The sequence below is a fragment of the Pteropus medius genome, unplaced genomic scaffold (genome assembly GCF_902729225.1).
Source record: "Pteropus medius unplaced genomic scaffold, Ma_sr-lr_union100, whole genome shotgun sequence".
Classification (NCBI taxonomy): Eukaryota; Metazoa; Chordata; class Mammalia; order Chiroptera; family Pteropodidae; genus Pteropus; species Pteropus medius.
This window is the reverse complement of record NW_024340696.1, coordinates 1,759,199-1,779,122: the sequence shown is the minus strand read 5'-3', so window position 1 is coordinate 1,779,122 and position 19,924 is coordinate 1,759,199. Positions and strand designations below refer to the sequence as shown.

At 39.0% G+C, this 19,924-nt stretch overlaps 1 protein-coding gene across 5 annotated transcripts in view; it reads right to left on the bottom strand.

The window, feature by feature from the left end:
* NELL1 (neural EGFL like 1) overlaps positions 1 to 19,924 on the bottom strand; it is a 719,285-nt gene that overhangs the window by 619,434 nt on the left and 79,927 nt on the right. The window lies entirely within an intron of this gene.

The window sequence follows — 19,924 nt, the reverse complement described above, 5'->3', positions numbered from 1 at the left end:
AGAAAGCAACAAAAACATGTCTTATTTTCCTTCTGGACATCACAGCCATCATCAGTCCTCACAGCTTACCACAAGGTTTCTCGAAATCTAAAATTAGCTAAACATGACACAAAGAGCTATGACCCAAAATCAATTGAACCCAAAATCAATAGAACCCAATTCACCTATGGTCTGAGGGCCCTCGTGGCAACACCTTGAGCCTCTGAAATGGAGACTGATTGATCCACTGTGAGGTGACAGGCCGTGACTAATTAGCAAAGCTTGATGCAGTGTCTCTTAACTGCTCAGAAGTACAGTTCAGAACCCTCTTTCTATTGTCTAAAAAAGGCCATTCACATGGAATGGATTTATTGATGTTTTTATTACTGCCATTTTTACTTCTTTTCAAGAATTAAAGAAAAATAGAAGTCATGTTGGATATCACAGATTGAAATAAATTATCAGAGAGAGTGAAGAGATGAGTAAGGTTTTTTGTTTGTTTTTACTTCCCCCTGCATAAAAAGCTGTAAGCGGACAACTATTCCTAGATAATGAGTAGGGAAGAAAAGGTTGAAGCTTCTCACATATGGACCAGCATTTCAAGTTATCATGAAATAAAACATGCAGTTAAGTTACTTTCTTTTCCCAGATTGTTACCATATTTTCCAGATCCATGAAAAACTCAGCACCACCACTGCAATTTGCACTTCAGTCGTAAAATGCAACAGGCAACTTTGTGACACCCCTCAGACACACACCAGGCTGATACCTTCATGGGTGGTAGACCTATCTAGCATCCTATGCCTCTCTGCTGAAACGTGTCATCATCACTGACACCAACAGTAAGCCTAATCTCACTGCCAGGCCTTGCGTGAAGCATTTAATATATACTATCACTCACGAAAATGCACAAGACTGATATCCCTTTTTAAATATTAAAAAACAGATTCTAGAATTAAATGACATACCCAAGTCGGGATTTAAACTTGGGTCTCAATTTGACAGGCCTATGTGTTTTCAACCAGTTTGTTGCCCATCTCAGAGGCACAATAACAAAGCAGTAAAGATGGCCTCAACCAGCACTATCTCCCAGAAACTCATTCATAAGGATAACTTAGAAACCACTCACCTAGACAGGTAAGCAGGTTCAGTCCATAGATTTGGAAGGACCTATTGCTTCTCCTCTAATCCACTGAGTTGGCCTTACCCCCACTAGCTAGGTCATATTTAACCTAAAACACAAAATGCATCTTCTATGAGAACCAAAATGAATATATCATGAAACTCAGCCTCTATTATGCATGACTCTCAAATCTTATGTCAGCAAAAACTGCGTATTTCTTGCTCATCTTTCACAGGGACCTTCCCAAGAGAGCCGTACAAGGGGAAGCAGAGTCAAGATCAGCCTCTGACCAACTCCATTTGCAAAAGGCAAAGAATCAGGTCCAAGGTCATAAACTGAAGAGGTTACTTATCCTATTGCAGCCAGTTCCTGAGCCCAGGTACATAGTTATTAGCGACAATAAATATAACACATATTTATAAGACTGCAAAAGAAATCCCTTAACATAGAAGACATTCATTTTAAGGGAATCTCCAAATTTCTTCTAAGCAGCTAGAACATTAGAAAAATCAAACAATCAGAGAACTTAAAGGTCAAGACCTCAAAGATTAGTGAAGGGCTAAAAAAGGATTGAAATATCAGTTCTTTTTTTAAATGTAGGTAATAAAGATTCTTTAAGAGAACCGGAAAAGGAAATAAAATATGTGTCCCTCCCATAAAAAGCCAGACGCTGGCTTAAGAGAAACAAATGGAAGGCAAGGGAAGCTATCATTTCATGAGTGACTGCCATGTGCCAGGAATGGGCCAAGATGCTTTCATAAACATCATCTCATTTAATTTCTTCAAGGTAGGTATTTTAGCCCTACATTACAGATGAGTTCACTTAGGATCAGAAATATTAAGTGCCTTGTCCAAGATCACACAGCTCTTGTACAGAAAAGCAGTATTTTATATTTGAGAACTTAAGATTATCACATCATGAGAAACCTCTCAATTATTTTGACCAATAAGCTACTGCTGGAGGAAAGAACATGACCTTGAAAGGGCTTCAATAAATGACAATTAGAAATGCTCAGAGAGATCACCTGATGGAATCATAAAAGCGGTAGATACAGCTAATCAGATTTAATCATTATTCTTGGGGTTATGGTCTCATTGAGCAAGTGCTCAATGAATTACAAACAGATCTTTTAAAGTTCACTTTACAAAGCATTGCAGTAAGTGGTCACCTTGAGGTCACGACAAATATATAGCTATGAGAAAAGAAATCTGCCCTATTGTTAGGTAAATGGTGTCTTAAAGTGTCTGACAATATCATACACACATTCGAAAAAGTGCTGTATCTCAAACAAATTGGATGAAAGTCAAGGTAATTTTTTAAAAATGTAGATAACTGCTGAATCGGCCCTAGGGATGACAAGGACACTGACGGCTTATATCCAAATAAAATTGTCTCATGAGCGCTAGGAGGGGAATAAGGCAATATTTCCAAGCAGTAACCCTCTGCTAATAGAAATGTGAGGCTGAGTCCTGAAAGCAACTTGGAGGTGGTCGTTTGGCCTGATGGCTTTTGGCTGTTGCCTGGAAGGAAGGCTCAGGATTTCTATTAGAGAATTATTATTGAAAGTAGGGTCCACGGACCACCACCTCCACCAGCAACAGCAGCACCGGCTGAAATTCAGATTCTGGGGCCCCCACCAAGATCCACTTGAATCAGAATGTGTGTTTTAATAAGACCCTCACATGATTCATGTGCACATTAACGTTTAAGAAGCACTGCAGTCGAGTACACCAGGTGTTGCTTTACTTCCTGGCCATCTGGTCGTGGTGAGGAAGGCGGAAGCTTGAGGCTATGAGCAAGTGAGTAAGAACCTTGTGGTGCTGGCAGGGAGAGGAAAGGCGCTGGAGGTGATCGTGAGCAAGTGTCTAGTGAGCCCTCTGCCCTGACCAGTCTTCTCTCCACGCCTCAAGTGTCCTCTCAGGATGTGGGGGTGGAGGCAGCTGGACAAGTGATAAAAACATGGGCTGACTGTGCGAGCACCGTTTTTCCCCTTAGCCTTGGACCTCATCCATGTGCACTGTTCCAGTGAACTGTCTTGGCTCCCAGAAAAGCCTGTTTATCCAGCAGTTATTTGAAAACAGCAATGATATTCATTACTAAGTTCTCTTTTTTAGGTCAAGCGTCCCCAGCATCTCCCTTTATATTTCTGTTCCCCACCTAGACTATGAGGCCCTCCTGGACAAGGATTTTGCCTTACTCCTTTTTTTCAGATCCTTCCCCATGTTGGTCCCCATGCTCTGGGTATGATAAAATGGGTCAGTTTCCCCCCTTAAACACAACACAGGAATAAATTGGGCTGTGCACAATTATGAGTTCATCCTAACACTTACTCTGACCTCATCGTCTAACACCAGAGCTTTCACACAAAATGCTATGAACGTGCTCTTTCCCACCCTTATTTACATGCTTAAGTTTTGTTAAACCTAAACCCCTAAGAGACTCTCCAGAATTGTGTGATTGCCCACTGCTGAGAAAATAAAGAGAAGGCACCAAAAACACCAAGTGGGTGTCCTGTGACCTGCCTCAAGTCAGGGGCCTTAAGGCCTATGTGTACTGGAAAAAGGGCAATGGCACAATTTTTAAGTACATACTTAGCAGTATGTACTTGCTGAGACTTGATTCCAGTCTTAAACCTGCTACAAACCATGAAATCTTTGGCAAATATGGCCCTGCCTCTCTGTACCTCAGTTTCTCCTGTCTGCTAAGTAAAGTGATTAGATCTGATCCACAGTGCCCTGGGAGTCCTTGGAAGGGCCTTAGAGTCTATGGAAGGGGGACAAGATGGGGCACCAGAGAAGCGTCATTCTCACTTGTTGTATAAACCAGAGTTCCCTCATAAGATTTCATTCGAACAAAACAGATCCACTTTCAAAAGTAGTTCGAAATGACTGAACTAAATAATCTTTAAGGTCTAACTCAGGTCTAAATTCCTATACTATTTTTCAAACTGATAAACTTTAAAAGAAATTAATAATTGCTTGGTCAATTTGTTTCATTCTATCCTTGACTTTTCTGGCAATGCTTAGGCTCCAGGCTCCTTAGCAGCCTGGAGGAGAGATAGTAGGAGATGGCAGATGTAGTAAAACATAGCTAATAGTCACACCCCACCCGTCTCCCTGGGGACACAGACTACATTTCCCAGTCCCTTTGAATGCAGGAGGGACCAAATGACTATTGTCATCAACAAAACATGAGCAGAGGTGATGTGTATAACCAAGGACAGGCACTTAAGAGAGGGCGTGCCTTATCCAGTTTCAGAGGGTACAATAGAGGATTCTGAGGCCTTAGTGGATGATGGTGTCATTAGATGGAATAAACCTGGATCCTTAAATGACTGTGTGGAGCAAAAGCACCATTCCTCACACAGGCTAACACTGAAATGGGACTAAACAAAAATGACTATTAACTTATAATCTATGGATTATTATTAATTAGATTTAGAGATTATTAGATAGACTACCTTGACTCTTTAAAGAGAGGTACAGGAACACGAAACTGAGGAAAGGCAAAAACTGAGAAGTAACCATGGACACAAATCTATTGCTAGGCTATAAATAGAAATAACAGGTGGTATGAATACAGGCATTTCCTGTCCTGTATATGACAGAAAACCTGCATTGCAAGGCCTAATATTCTGTTTGGTAAATGGTGTTTTCCAAAAATACCCACAACATTATCTCCCATCTCACACACCCTTCTACAAAATAATCTTGACATTCTTCCAACTGAAAGGTGGTATCTATGCCTCTACCTCTTGAATTTGGGTGATCCTGTCAGTGCTTTAAGTGCAAAAGTAATGTTTGGTGACTTCCAAGACTGGGTCATAAGACATGATGCAGTTTCTATCTCGGTTAACAGAACACTTGCGCCTGAAGTCTTGAGTCACTATGTAAGAAGTCCAACTACCCTGAGGCCACCATGCTGTAAGGAAGCCCAAGCCATATTGAGGAGACTGCATGTAGGTGCTCTGGTCAACAGCCCCAGTTGGTATCCCAGCCAACCAACAGTATAAATAGCAGACATATGAGCAGAAACACCTCCAGATGGTTTCCCCAGCTGTCCACTCTTCCCGGCTGAAACACAAACAGTGTGAAATGGAGACAAGCCATCCCTCTGGACTCTGCCCAAATTCCTGACCCACAGACTCTGTGAGCATAATAAATTTGGGGATGGTTTGTTACACATCAATACAAATTGGAACATTAACTTTACGTACACATTTTTACCTTTAAAAATTGAAACTGTAACTTAGGTATGTCCCTAATAAATGCCTGAGGTCATTGGTCAAATGACCAAATCCCGAAGTGCCAATTTTCTGCTTAAAGCCCCTCACAGACTTATAACTATGCATTTTCTGCTAACATTAAAAATAAAATTCTACCCAAAAAAATGCAACTTAAACAACATCAATAAATCATATCTTTTAAATTGTGTAGAGTTCAGGAGCTATTTAAAGAAATAAATACCAAAGAAAATACATTAGTACCTTTCTCACGAACCCATTGTTGTTCTTGTCTCAAATCCCAACATTTTGGCCTCAAACGTCATGTTTACAAAAATGGAAGTGATCACCTTAGTAGTCCTTTTATAAATCAAAGTATCTTCTGTAGTTTCTAGCCCCAAGTTCTCTTCCAGTCTACAGGTATTTGACTAAGTTAAAGGGAAATGTTAGTTTACCTGGACAAACTTCCATTACTCCCAGCATCTGTTTCCTTCATTCAGAACAATATGGTATAGTTAAATATGCCCGGCATAGAAGGGCTTCAGAGACCAGCTAATTTGTGTTCAGTTACTGCCTCATCCGTTTAACTCATGTGAATGTGAACAAGATGCATCATTTCCCTAGGCCTCCTTTTTGCCATCTAGAAAATATCTACTTCACAGGTTTCCTTTGCAGAAAAAAAATTACAAACATTTGTAAATCACCTTACAAAGGGCCTGTTTCTACTAGTGATTATGATTTTCTTTCCTTCTTTCTGTGTGTATGAGAAGAAACAGCTTCATAGAAGTGTAATGCTGCCTTTTCTCAGAAAGAAGTGTTTCTCTGCCCTCCCTTTCCCCTTTGTTAGACTTTACCTGATGACTATTTGTAGTTGTAAGCTTACATCCCAGTTCCGTACTCAATTCTCTTAGCAAATATCTAGCTAGAGATTAATGGTGACAGCAATTACAAACTGCCTCTGTTGTTGAAAACAAAACATTCACTGGTAAATGAAATGTAAAAAATAAGGTTCTTTACAACTACTCCAAAGAGTGCCATTTGAGTCTTAAAAAGCACTAGAGTAGCCATGCAGTTTTTACTGATGTAAAGACTGTCTTCTAACTTCCCCAGATACTAAGAGCTAAGAATAAAGACATGGAACCCTGGAAAGTTAAGACAGAAAAATTTTTTAATTGGGAGAAGAAATTTAAAATAAAAGAAACTAACAAGGAGTTAGTTTACTAGAACAAAGAGGAGACTGGATCATTAGTTTTGCCTGTCAAGGCCTCCAAATACACTCAAATATAAATATTTATTAAGCAAGCAAGCAGAGAGAATGGAGCTTAGAATCACACAACTGCATCTTAAAGTAGGGCTCCAGATCTCTAGGAAGACAAAATTAAGATGTTTCTAAATATCAAGATTTAAAAAATGGGAACCAAAATAATATTAGTATATGTAGTTATAGCCAACACATATATAGCACTTTCTACACTTCTTAAATTTTACTAAAGACTTAAAGAGAAAGAACGGTATTGTTCCAAAATATAAAGTCTTCAGATTTCTTTATTAAAAATTTTATATCCATGGTTTAAAAATAAAATAATGAATCTTTAAGATGCTCAGTAAAAGATCTCCCATCCTGTATTCAGTTTTCCCAGAATGCAATGTCCCTCATGGGCAACCATTATTACTAGTTTCCTCTGTATCTTTGCAACATTTCATTAATAAACTTTTGTGGAATAGTTTTAGCTTTTCAGAAAAATAGCAAAAGTAATACAGAGAGTTCTCATATACCCAGCCAGTTTCTCCTATTATTAACATCTCACATTCACATGGTACAATTATCACAATTAATAAATCAATACCGATATATTATTATTAACTAAAATCAATACTTTAGTCAGATTACCTCGGTTTTTACCTAATATCTTTCTTCTGTTCCATGATCCCATGCATCCAGGATACTTCACTAGAGTCACTTGTGAGATCTCATTAGACTTCTTTTACCTGTGACAGTTCAGACTTGCCTTGTTTTATTATGACCTTGAGAATTCTGAGAAGTACTGATGAGGTATTTTGTAGTATTTCCCCCAACTGGGATCGGCCTAATGTTTTTCTGATGCTTAGACTTGGGTTGTGGGCTTTTGGAAAGAAAGCCACAGAGATAGATAGAGTATAATTCTCATAACATCATATCAAGGATACATGCTATCAACATGACTTATCACTGTTGATTTTAATCATGGCATTAACCTACCTGACTAAGGTAGTGTTTGTCAGGTTTTCCACTGTGAAGTTACCAGTCCCATCTTTCCTTTCCTTACTATCCCCTTTGGAAGAAAGTCTCCATGTGCAGTTAGAATTCATTCATGTCTGAGTGGCTTGAGAATTTATTCCTTTTTTAATCACTGAATAGTATCCCACTGTATTGATGTACCACAGTTTATTTACTCATTGATCTACTAAAGGTTACTTTGCTTCCTGTTTGGGGTTAATTATGAAAAAATCAGCTTAATATTAATAATCTGTGTGCAGGTTTTTGTGTGAAAATAAGTTTTCAAATCAACTGGGTAAATTTCTAGGAGTTGGTTACTGGATTGTATAGTAAGACTATGTTTAGCTTTGAAAGAAATAGTCAAACTGCCTTCCAAAGTGGCTGTACTATATTACATTCCCACCAGCAATGAATGAGATTTGCTATACATCCGTACCAGCAATTGGCATTGGCAGTTTTGTTTGTTTGTTTTAGCCATTCTAATCATCTAACTGAAGTGTGTAATGGCATCTCATATTTAATTTGCATTTCCTTAATGATAAATAATGAATATCTTGTTATATGCTTGTCATTTACATATCTTCTTTGGTGAGATGTCTGTTAGGATCCTTTGCCCATTCTTAAATGGGGTTGTTCACTTATTGTTGAACTTTAAAAGTTCTTTGTATATTTTAGACACAAATCCTTTACCAGATGTGTTTTGCAAATATTTCTCCCAGTCTATGACTTGTTGTTTCATCCTTTTAACAATGTATTTTGCAAAGCAGATTTTAGTTTTAGTAAAATTCAACTTACCAATTTTTCCTTTCACAAATTACACTCTTGCTGTTGTATATAAAAACATATCACCAAACCTACATTTTCTGCTAGAAGTTTTATAGTTTTGCATTTTACTTCAGGTTTATAATCCATTTTGAGTTAGATTTTGTGAAAGGTGTAAGGTCTTTGTCAAAGTTCTTTTTTTTTTTTTAGCATAAAGACATTCAATTGTTTCAGCATCATTTGATAAAAAGACTATTATTTCTTCTGGAGGTTCTTATGCTATAAAAGCAAATATAAACATATTCTTTTGCCTCCACCTTTCTAATACAGATGGTAGCATAGTACCTTCACTATTCTACATATTTATCTCTTCACTTAATGTAACAAGAGATCTTTCTTACACACAGCTTCCTCTTTATCCTTATGGTTTTCAATATTATTTGATACATATTCTCTCACTCCAAATTAAAATCACTTACTTCTTTATAGCACAAATCTAAATTATGACTAGTTAAAGGCCCATTTTCTCAAGGCTAAGCTGAGCTTGTATACTGAGAAAGCAAGACTGAAAATCATACACAAGGGATGGCACTAAATGTTAAGATAAATAAGAGGCAAGCACTATGTAGTATAAAGATCTTTGGCATACATGGCTTCCTTCAAGGAATTTCCATGCCACTTAATGAGGTAAAACAAAAATGACAGAAAATTAGACAACACAAGCCCGACCTTTTAAAAAGGGGTGGGGGTAAGGGGAATCCATTCTTAAATTGCCATCCGGGAAAGTTTCAAAAAGGAGGTAGATGTAGAAGAACTTTTATATTGAAGGAAGGGATAAGAAAAGCGCTTCAGCAGGGGAAACAGAAGCAAGAACATGGAAGAAGAAATGTGTCTAGCACTCTCGGGTAACAGAAAGAACAGGTCTGAAGAGCACTGAGGATGTGTACGAAGAGGAGAGCAGAGAAGCTGGGAAACAGCCGAAAGGGTAAATCAGAGCTAAATTTATAGAACCAATCTCTGGTATTTGGCCTAGTGGTATTTCTCAAACCATTTTCTGCTATGAAATAGCAGAGGCGAGATTCACAGGATGAAACATCCCCACAGATGTCAATTTTTGGTATGTTACATCTAACTCTGGTTCTTTCTCCCTCCTCTCAGAAAGCACATCAAATCAGTGCTCTAATATACCCTGACTCTATTCAGTTAGGGTTCTTTCTTACACAAATGGCTCACAAATTTAAATCTCTAGCCTAGATCTGTCTTCTGAACTGTAAGCTTGTTCAGTCAACTGCCTACTCAACTCCATTTGAATCCTTCAAATTCAATAAGCTCAAGACATAATTCCTGATGTTTCCTCCAAAACCTGGTCCTCATCCATTATAGCCTATATCAAAATGAAAGCTAGACATCTAAGCATTGCCTTTGACACTCTCTCCTCTGTGCCTGACATGCAATCCATCCAAGTCCTATTGCTTCTGTTCCTAGGTGTCTACCAGTATACCCATCTACTCCCCACTTCCTCCACTGCTACCATCTTTATCTTAACCAACAACATCTCTTATTAGCAACTGCATAGCCTCCCAACTGGTCTACTTGAATCCACTCTGGTCCGCTCCAATCTGTTCTACAGCCAAAGTCATCTTTTTAAACAAATATCCAATCATGTTATCAATCTCTTCCAACCACCTTGGCCCATAAGATTAAAAATCCATAAACATTTCTCATTGCTATTGAGCTTAGGACTAGAATTCTTAAACATGATCATTAAGAACCTACATGCTCTGGCCTCCGTTTACCTTTCCACCTTCAGTTTGTGCTCTGCATATCAAACCTCTTTCAAGTCTTCAAACATACCATGCTCCCCCTGCACAATGTACAAGCACATTCTGCCCTTGGTATCTAGAACATTCTTACTCCAATTCTTTACCTGGTTAATTTCTACTCATCCTTCACTCTCACCTTAAATGTCACCTCCTAGGGAGACTTTACTGGTATGCACTCCCCACACCACCTAGGATTTTTCATGGGACTATGTTACTTTCCTTCACAGTGCTTATCTCTTTCTACTTATATATATCTCATTATTTTATTAAGATCTGTCTCTCCCACCGATTGCAAGTTCTATAAATATACAGACCATGCATGCTTTTGCTCATCACTGCATCTTCAGAGCTTAGCACAGGGCCTAGAATATAGTAGAATATAATTATTTACAAAATAAATGAATACATTAACAAACCTGGTATTTAACAGTGATAAATTATATATGGCACATCTGACAGCTGATTGTGATACATCAAACTGCTTTGACATTGAAGTTGAGAATCACTCATAGAAAATAAAAGTTCCTCATCAAGGAGGTTATTTAGTAAAAGCACAATTTAAATAATATACTATTCATAAAAATTTCTAACATTTAACAAGTGCTTACCTTATGCCAGCTTGATAAGTACTTTATGTACATTTCAGTGAATTCTTAAACAATCCTATAAATGGGGAACTATCATTATCTTTATTTAGCAAGTGAAGAAATTAAGTCACAGAGTAGTTAAATGACTTGACCAAAGACAAAGCTAGGACAATGATGCCTAAACCAAGCTCCCTCAGATGAAAGAACCATGAGAATCAAAACAGACTCACCCATCCACAACTGAAACTACCACCCAACTATAAGAGTCACTAGAAGGCTGATGTCATGGCAGAGAGTGGCACTGAGAGCAGGGAGCCACTCTGAGCTGGAAACAGACTGACTCTGAACAGACCCCAGGGGGAACCCTGCTCTGTCCGTGGTACTGATGGCTCCACAGTACTGGAGGCTAAGAGTGAGTGCCTTAAAAACATGGTCTAGTGATCCTTAACTGCTTCAGTTAGGAAGATTTGAGCTCTCAAATACATAGTGAGGTTTATTGTATGTAAAGTACACATCATAAATGAACTGTTGTAAGAATGTAATAAACATCAACTATTATCATCATTATTTAAATGTTGCTTTTGCCAAATCATCTCCTTGACAAGGAACTTTTATTTTCTACAATGATTTTTGACTTCAAAGTCAAAGCAGTTTGATGTATCACAATAAGCCATGAGCTCTGCCATGCATGATTTATTACTGTTAATAAAAAACAAGTTTACTAATATAGTCATTCCTTTATTCCAAAAATAATTATTAAATATCTACTGTATACTAAGCTCTATGCTAAGCTCTGAAGGTACAATGATAACCAAAAAAAAAAACATGGTCCATGTGTTCACAGATCTTGTAATCAGCGGAAGATACAAGCATTAACAATATAATCACACTACTAAATGTAAGGTTGGAAACAGAAATAAGTACTGTGAAGAAAAGGAACATGGTTCTATGACAAAGCCAGACCAGCATAAGTAACCCTGGGATAAGGCCGCCCAGATAATAAGCACAGGATAAGCATAAGCATTATAAAAGCTCTCTCATGAACGTGTAGATTTACTGAGAAGAACCGTGCTTAGAGATGAGCATAGAACATAGGGCCCAACTGCCTAAGAGGTAACATTTGTTCATAGTAAGACACCTAACATGTGAAGGGTTATAGGGTAACTCTCTCATGGAGCCATTAGGACAAGTGCAGCAATTTCTGACCCAGCCTACTTGCCACTACAAAGCCTCCTCCTTCGCCAGTATCCCTGCTAGTGGGAATGATGACTAAACATTTCCATGGCAAGGTTATTGCCGTCTCCTATTCTGAATTCTCTGTCCCCTTCTCAAAAGCAGACACATGAATCAGGTGAAGTCATCTAAAATCAAGTTACCTAGGGCTAATATATGTAAGTGAAAATATGCCTAAAACATGTTTATCTAAAACTAAATTTAAAACCAATTTACTTTCCTATCACCTGAATTGTTATGAATTTCACAAACATTAATGTTATGTCAGTAGTACTATTAGGGAAAATTGCCATTAAGTAAACTGGTTGTTAGGTAAATTGATTTTAGAATAATTCATTTGAGACAAACTTAGAGCACCAGAGCCCAATCTCTGACAGTTCAGAAGGTAGATGAGGTGGCTCCAGGCTCTAGGACTGCCTCTCACATTCAATAAAACTTTAGGAAGCTGGTATAGCCAGGGTCTATCCACCTTCCAAAAATACTAGTGGGCTTCAAAATTAATTTTTACTGCGCTGCCAGAATTCCTTTTATGTTCCCCATCTCTAGCATACCTGTTACAGGCTGAAGGAGCTTCTGGCCCGCCATTATCCTGAAACTGCCTTTGTCTTAATCCCTGATCAGCTCAGCCCACTCAGGCATCTGAGAGGTAGAGCCTCTGTGAAAGCAGCAATTTAAAAAAAAAAAAAAAAAAAAAAAAACCTTTAAGATGCACACGAGTTAAACTGCAGGTTATGATTCAGTAGTTCTGGGCTTGGGTCTAAGATACTGTGTTTCTAGTAAGCCCCAGGTGACGCTGCTGCTGCTGGTGGCCCGGAGGCTTTGCTATCTGTAGAAAAGTCTTATAAGATGATTATGGTTAGTAAGTCATATAGTTTAAAATGGAGGTGAAATATGCTGGACATTAGGAAATATTTAGGAAGTACTATTGTCTGGTCTTGAACTTCAGAATACAAGTAGACGATCAGAGACTTACTCATATATTCTCAAAGCCTGAAACCGTGACTAAAATTTTCTCTGCAACCAGAGGAAGTTTGCTGGGCAATTGCTTTCAAATGCCAAGAAAACTTCAAAAGTCAAGTCTCCTAAAAACATGATGGAGTAATTGCTTTCCACACCAGGAATTTCACAATCACATAAAATATATCCTTGCCTACCTTGGAAATGCATTCTTAAGACGAGTTCCTCCCTTTCAATTACACCAGGATGCCTAGAAAAACTATTTTTCATGCTAAGAATGTCCTTTAACAGACCTTACAATGAAATATAAAGAGAAATTCTGCTGGCCTACTTAACCCACAAAGAAGTTAGACAAGCGAGGTGAAGAAAGAGGTTGGAGAACACAGTGGGGTTAAGACAAGACTAGGTATTGCTCCCCTATCCTATTCTTTCGTCCACAAACAGGCCTGCAGGAACACATCTTCTCATTCCAGTGATTCGAAAGCAGTTTTCATTTCAGGCCTAGAAAAGACCTTTATAAATTGCTGTGGCCTTTAATTACAAAAAGAAAAATAGAAATTTTACAGTGAAGCAACCTGTCAGGCACCACTTTAACCTAGTGATCAAGGTTAACATGACAGTACTAAGAAATATCAACATCAGGAACTTCGTGACCTGAGGCATGAGAAAATATAACATCTTTTCAACAGTATTCTTGCTGGAAAATGCTTAACTAGATCACAAGGAAATGGCAGAAACTCAAATTAAGGGGCATTCTATCCAATAAGTGGTCAATATTCTTCAAAAGTGCAAAAGTCATGTAAGACAAGGAAAGTGTGAGGAATTGTCACACTATGGAGACTGAGAAACAGTCACTAAATGCAATGTGGAATCCTAGACAGGATCTAGAACAGAAATAGAATACGATGGGAAAAACTGGTGAAACTCAAACAAGGTGTGTAATTTGGTTTACAGTCCTTCAGCAATATTCATTTCCTGGTTTTTATAATTTTTCCATGGTTATATAAGATGTTAACATTATATGAAGCTAGGGGAGAGACATACAGAAACTATTTTTTTCAACTTCTCTCTAGGTCTTAACTTAGTTCAAACGAAAAAGTTAATAAATTATTGTTTGCTCCCCCAAGAGGAAAAGCCAAGGAGTCCACACCAGTGGTTGCCATCTCAGTGGAAAAGTCTATGATATTTTCTATACTTGGGATAAAAGAAAGAATGGATCCACCAGACATTCTCTCTGGAATCTGTTTTTTCTCCACAAAACCTTGGTTCATGACTTCTCTTTATCTCCCCCAGATATTGGATCTTTCTTACAATAAATCAAGAAAGGCATAGTGTCGCCCTGATTTCAATATTATTCAAATCCACCTTCCACCTGTCACCGATGCAGAAAAGTAAAATCTTAAGAACAGCTAGAAAATGAGACACTAAAACTGACTGGTAGAGACTTTCTGGGAGAAAAAAATTATGAGAAAGAGATAAAAGTATCAAGAGGAAGAAATTACGTGTTCTCGATTTCTACATGAGACTGGATAGGTAGCTGAGAGTAGGCAAGGGCTGAGAGCATTACAGAGGGCAGTAACTGATGACTGAGGAAGAGGAACCCCAAAATAGTTCCATAAAGCCCTCACCTCCAACCATCGCAAGCATAAAATCAGTAGGCACAGGCCCTCTATTTTAAATCTGGGAAAAGAGCTAAGCAAATGGCTCATCAGTCACTAAGATGACAAACTTTTTATTATTTTTATTACTACTACTCCTATTAGTTCTTTTCTGGCTCTCCAGTCTTTTTAAGTTAGATGTAGAGACCAGATTTCAAACCTGATTTTAAAAGCTATTCCAAGAATAGTACAAGACAAAGCAAGGTGTTAAGAAAAATTTAACCCATGACCTTTGGGCTGGGAATAGAAAAGCACAGTAGTTGTATATTAATAATGATAATAACGATCGCCACCGCCACCAATAATCTAGTGCCTAGTAAATGCCAGACATTGTCTCAACTCTCAGAATAAGCCCATAGTGAAGATATAATTATATCTACTTTACAGATGAAGAAGCTAACGTTAAAGATATAAAGTGATCTCACCCATATTACACAGGCACTAAGTGGTGGACCCAAGATTTGATTCCAGGTTTATGTAATATTACCGATGTTCTTCCTACTCTGTGACATCGTATCTGGGATGCTGTGAAGGACATGAAGTTGCTGGCACCAGCAAAGACATATAGAGACTGTTGGCACTACATGGCATGAAGGCCTTATATGTCTTTAATGTAACATCACAACAGATGGAAGTCACTTAATCAAAGTTACTCTTTCACAACCTCACCACTCTCCCCACAAAGATGACTGTGTTTTCAAAGTAAGAAAGATGATACCTACTAAGTCAGCATGAATGACACTGCTAGCTTATCATCAAACCCATTTACTTTTCTTCTTGGCACAAAGCTAGACTCCTTTCCTAGTTCTTCTCGCTGTTATGTATGGCCATATGCTTGAATTCCAGCCGAGATATAAACAGAAGTAACTGATAAACAGTAAGTCCATGTTCAATGTCGCCTCGTTATAACATTGATGAGATGCCATGGGAACTTAACTCTTATTTATATCGATTAGACTATGTTAAAATTGGTTTTGTTACATATCATTTCACTTAAAGTAACAGAATGTATCTATGATGTGAAATAAGGATTTTTACCATATGATGCTTCCAGGATTAGCCCTAAACCTCCCGCATGCAATCTTTCTCTTTCTGGTTGCTGGAACGAAAATAACCCTCAGAACAACCTTGAGCACCACATGTTGAAGAGAGCAGAATGACAAAGTGGATGAAGCTTGGGTCTCTAACTTTCCACTAAAAGAAAAGCTGCTCAGGACAGAGAAGTACCCAGAAATACCTATACTGGTCTAGTATGTGAGCAACAAATAAACACGGTACATGCCTAGCTATACCTATCAGAAAACAGTTCCCTAAGCCCCAAGAATCCCTCTAAACCACAGAGAAAATTTCTGCCATTTCGTTTGATAACATAATAATGAGCATTGACAGTGTCTACAGAGTTTTATAGATATCTCATTTGAATTTTAAATATCATATGAATGAAAACAATTTTATTTTGACATTGGTTATCCAGGCTCTTCAGATCAAATGACAACATAAGGGATTCCGTGGACTAAGAAATTCAGCATTAATGTTCACATCTTGACAGGTACCACTAGAATGCCCATCTTACAGATGAGGACACTGAGACTAAGATAATCCAAGACACAATTCCTTCTCTCTGAGCTCTCACCACAAAACCAAGGCTGCTTTTTTTTGCAATTCCAGCACAAGTCTCTCAGAATAATAGTTAACCCAATTGCCAGTAAGGAATAAATCCAGGTCTGAAATTCAGATCTTCTAGATGGATAATGTACTATCCCATGTGGAAAGCTTTAACACAAACACGTACCCTTGGCAAATGCTAGTTGCCTCTGTCCCCATTCAACCACAAATAATCTTTCTAGAAACCTCTATTCTGTCCCTCTCTTCTATGCAAAGGTCATGTTCACAAAGCACAAGAAAATTTAAACTGTATCAATCAAATACTTGAATGAGCTCCAGACAAAGCTCCTTCTTGCTTGGAGGAATGGGATTTTATGGCTTCCAGAGAAGTCAGCTTCCACAGCCAGCCTTTGGATGATTTTCTTGGATGGGTATCACCCACCCCCCCACCCCCCTATATAGCTCCTTACCCAGAATTGTGAAACAAAAATCAGTTCTCCAGGAATTCACACCCACGTGCCCAGATAGGAGTCCAGGACTCTCTCAGCAAAGATCTGAAAGACTATTGGAGACACAATGTCAGGTGTCCTCAAAGAGCCACTCTGCCCTTCTCCTTTAGTAACGGAATCTGAGTGGGACATATGCCACCCAGAATAAAGGCCACATTCCCCCACCATCCTTACAACTAGGCGTGGCCATGTGATCAAGTTCTGGCCATTAGGATGTGAGTGAAAGTCACTCCAGGAGGTGAAGAACATGCTCTCCACTTTTGTTCTCCTTCATGCTGGCTTCATGAACCATCATGAACCATGGGGCAGAGACTGCAGGGCCACCATACAGAACAGCCTGGTTCCTCGACCCTGTGATGCTGTCACATAAACTCTGGACTACCTGCATTCAGACTGCTACGTGAGAGAGAAACTTTCTTTCACCTTGTCTACACCACTGTCATGTTTGTCTTTGTTTCAGCAGCCAAATCTGTAACCTAATCAGTACAGAATCCACATGGCAGGCTCTGGGAGATGTCCGGGATTTCCACAAGCTTTAGCTTGCCTTCCAGCCCTGGTTGGACTGCTCTTTCCTCTCAGGCCTTTTGAGAAAGGTCTTATGACCTTTGGCAAAGTTAAAAATTCCTTCTATTGGTTCCCACACACTTGTCCACAGAATGTTTGCATTACAGTCACCTGTAAACTTATTTAAAACTGAGATTCCTGAAGCAAATTCCAAGGGATTCAAACCCAGGAGATTTATAAAAATTCCTGAAATCTGTATTTTAAAAGCTCCTCACATCATTAAAATATTCGATCATGTCTTCTGTGGCCTGAAGTTCGTGGGGAGGTGGGTGTATGTGTGGAAAAGGCCTCAGTGCTTCCTTGAGACTCAGCATTCCCCGCTGCTGCTTTCCCCTCAGAAGTTGTGTTTTCTCCTCTTAGTGCAGTATGAGCCTCCACAGTTCTATTATGGCTTATGTCCCTGGGGCGAGGCTGTTCTCTCCAGCTTTCCAGGTCAAGCACCTTAAATGTACCTCAAGGGATCATCCTCCACACAGCTAACTGAACTCTTTACTCCTATTGCCTGCATGAAAAGCTCACTCACTCATTCAGCATATATTATCACAAGTCCAAGCTCTTCAAGAAAAACAAAGCACATGAGATTCCTAATGACACCACCAACCTTCCAGCTTTCATCTCCAACCGTCACCTGCCTGCCCTGTATTTGTAACTACTATTCCCTCTACCTGGAATGTTTTCCATTCCCGGACACCTAGCGATTCATACCAATCCTTCATCACTCAGCTCCAGCTTGCACATGAAAGACTGTAGAGATGACTACTACTCTTGACACTGGTTAACTGCCAAAATCTGTGGGAAAATCCAGCTTCACAATTCTCATTTTAAACAGATGAATCCATTAACACCTCTGAGGTGTTTTACTGTCTACATCTGCAGGCCCTGGGCAGAGCTGCCTTATAGATGACTCTTGACCTAGAAGAAGGCTTCCTGTCTCAGAAAAAATAAGTTTATCTCATTAATTCCATCGACATATATTGGGCATTTATGCTACGTTATATCCTGCTATGGCCTAAGAATAGATGAAATTACCTGGCTGCTAATGGCTTACATCTACTGTATATGGTCAGTTTGCTTTCTTCTGTGAGGGCTTGGTGTCCCTTACCCAGGTGCTCCGAGTCCTGATTACACCATTTTACTGAGCCATTCTTTTGACCTTGACCTCTTCAACTTCTGCATGTCCCCTGGAATCTTTCTGCTTCACTGCCAACTCACTACTTTGTCTAATATTCCAACTTGTATATGATCCCTGACCCCCGTATAGTCTCAACTTCCAACTCATGATCTGCTCCCGTCCATTCCTGGCTTGACTTGGCTCTCAGTTCTGACTTGGGACCACCCATGGGCTCACTGTGAACCTGTCTAAACAAAGTGCCCTGGTTAAGCACTTTGATACTCTTGGCAAAAGCCTCTTAGAAGAAAAAAACTGTACAGCATAGAGGCTACAGTTAACAAAGCTGTACTGTATACTTAATATTTGCTAAGAGGGTAGATCTTAAGTGTTCTTATCACACATGCAAACAAAATAAATAACAATGGGGCAGGAGGAGACTTTTGGAGATAACAAATATGCTTATGGCATAAATTGTGGTGTTAGTTTCACAGGTGTGTATTCATCTCCAAACTCATCAAGTTGCATTATGTTAAATATGTAGAGCTTTTTGTGTCAATCATACCTCACAACAAAGTGATTTTTTTAAAGAGGAAAACAGAAAAGAACTGGACCTATTCTTACTGCCTACCAAGGGAGATTTAGAGAGAGGCCCTCAGCTCATCTCTGAGGGTATTTAAGAGCTTTCTGATGGCTGATCCTCATTGCTAAGCAAGTGTTCCCCAGTAGCATGCAAATGAACAAGACAGCAGCTCTGATATTCAGATTAGCAATACATGAATCACTACAGAATCCAGGCTGAGCTTGTTGGTATCTAAGTTATTGCTGCCCTTTTTAAAAATTTAATTACAGTGTTTGAACATTATCTCATTTTAAAGATCTAGCTACAGAGGTTCAATTAAAATTCCAAGAATCAAAGTGAGAGAAAGCCCCAAGTGAAGATCTAACTTCATCTTGAGTTGTAAATGTATGAAAACAGTTGGACATTTTACAATCATAACAAGCCCTTTTGGAGATGGACATTATTACCCTACAATCAATTCAAGATGTTTTACAATCCCTCTGCCAGCATGTGAAACCCCTGTACGCTTCATATGAGAAGCTGGTTATAAGCTGATAATACTCACTGCATTAGAATGAATACATTCACCTCTTCCCAACCTCATCATAATCATGCTTAAGTTCAATCAGGCACTTGACACATCTTACTTTAGTGTGGGAGCCTGAGAACAAGATGCTCAGTGGTAAACTCTCCCAGAAATAATGCTGACTAGTAATCTGTATGCTAGAGGCAGCCAGAGGAGGGAGAAGAGTGGAGGGAGAGGAGTAATTCATCATGCTTTGCTTTGGTTTTCATGCCCAGAAATACCCTTGGTCCTTCCTCCCACCACCACCCCAACCCACACATTCTCCACCCAGCAAACTCTTATGCATGCTTTAAGTCCCAGGTTAAGTGCTACCTTCTTTATAAAGCCTCCCTAGACTTTCCCCGGAAGAGTTAGTGGCTTCTTTCTCCGTGCTTCAACAGGATTTTTC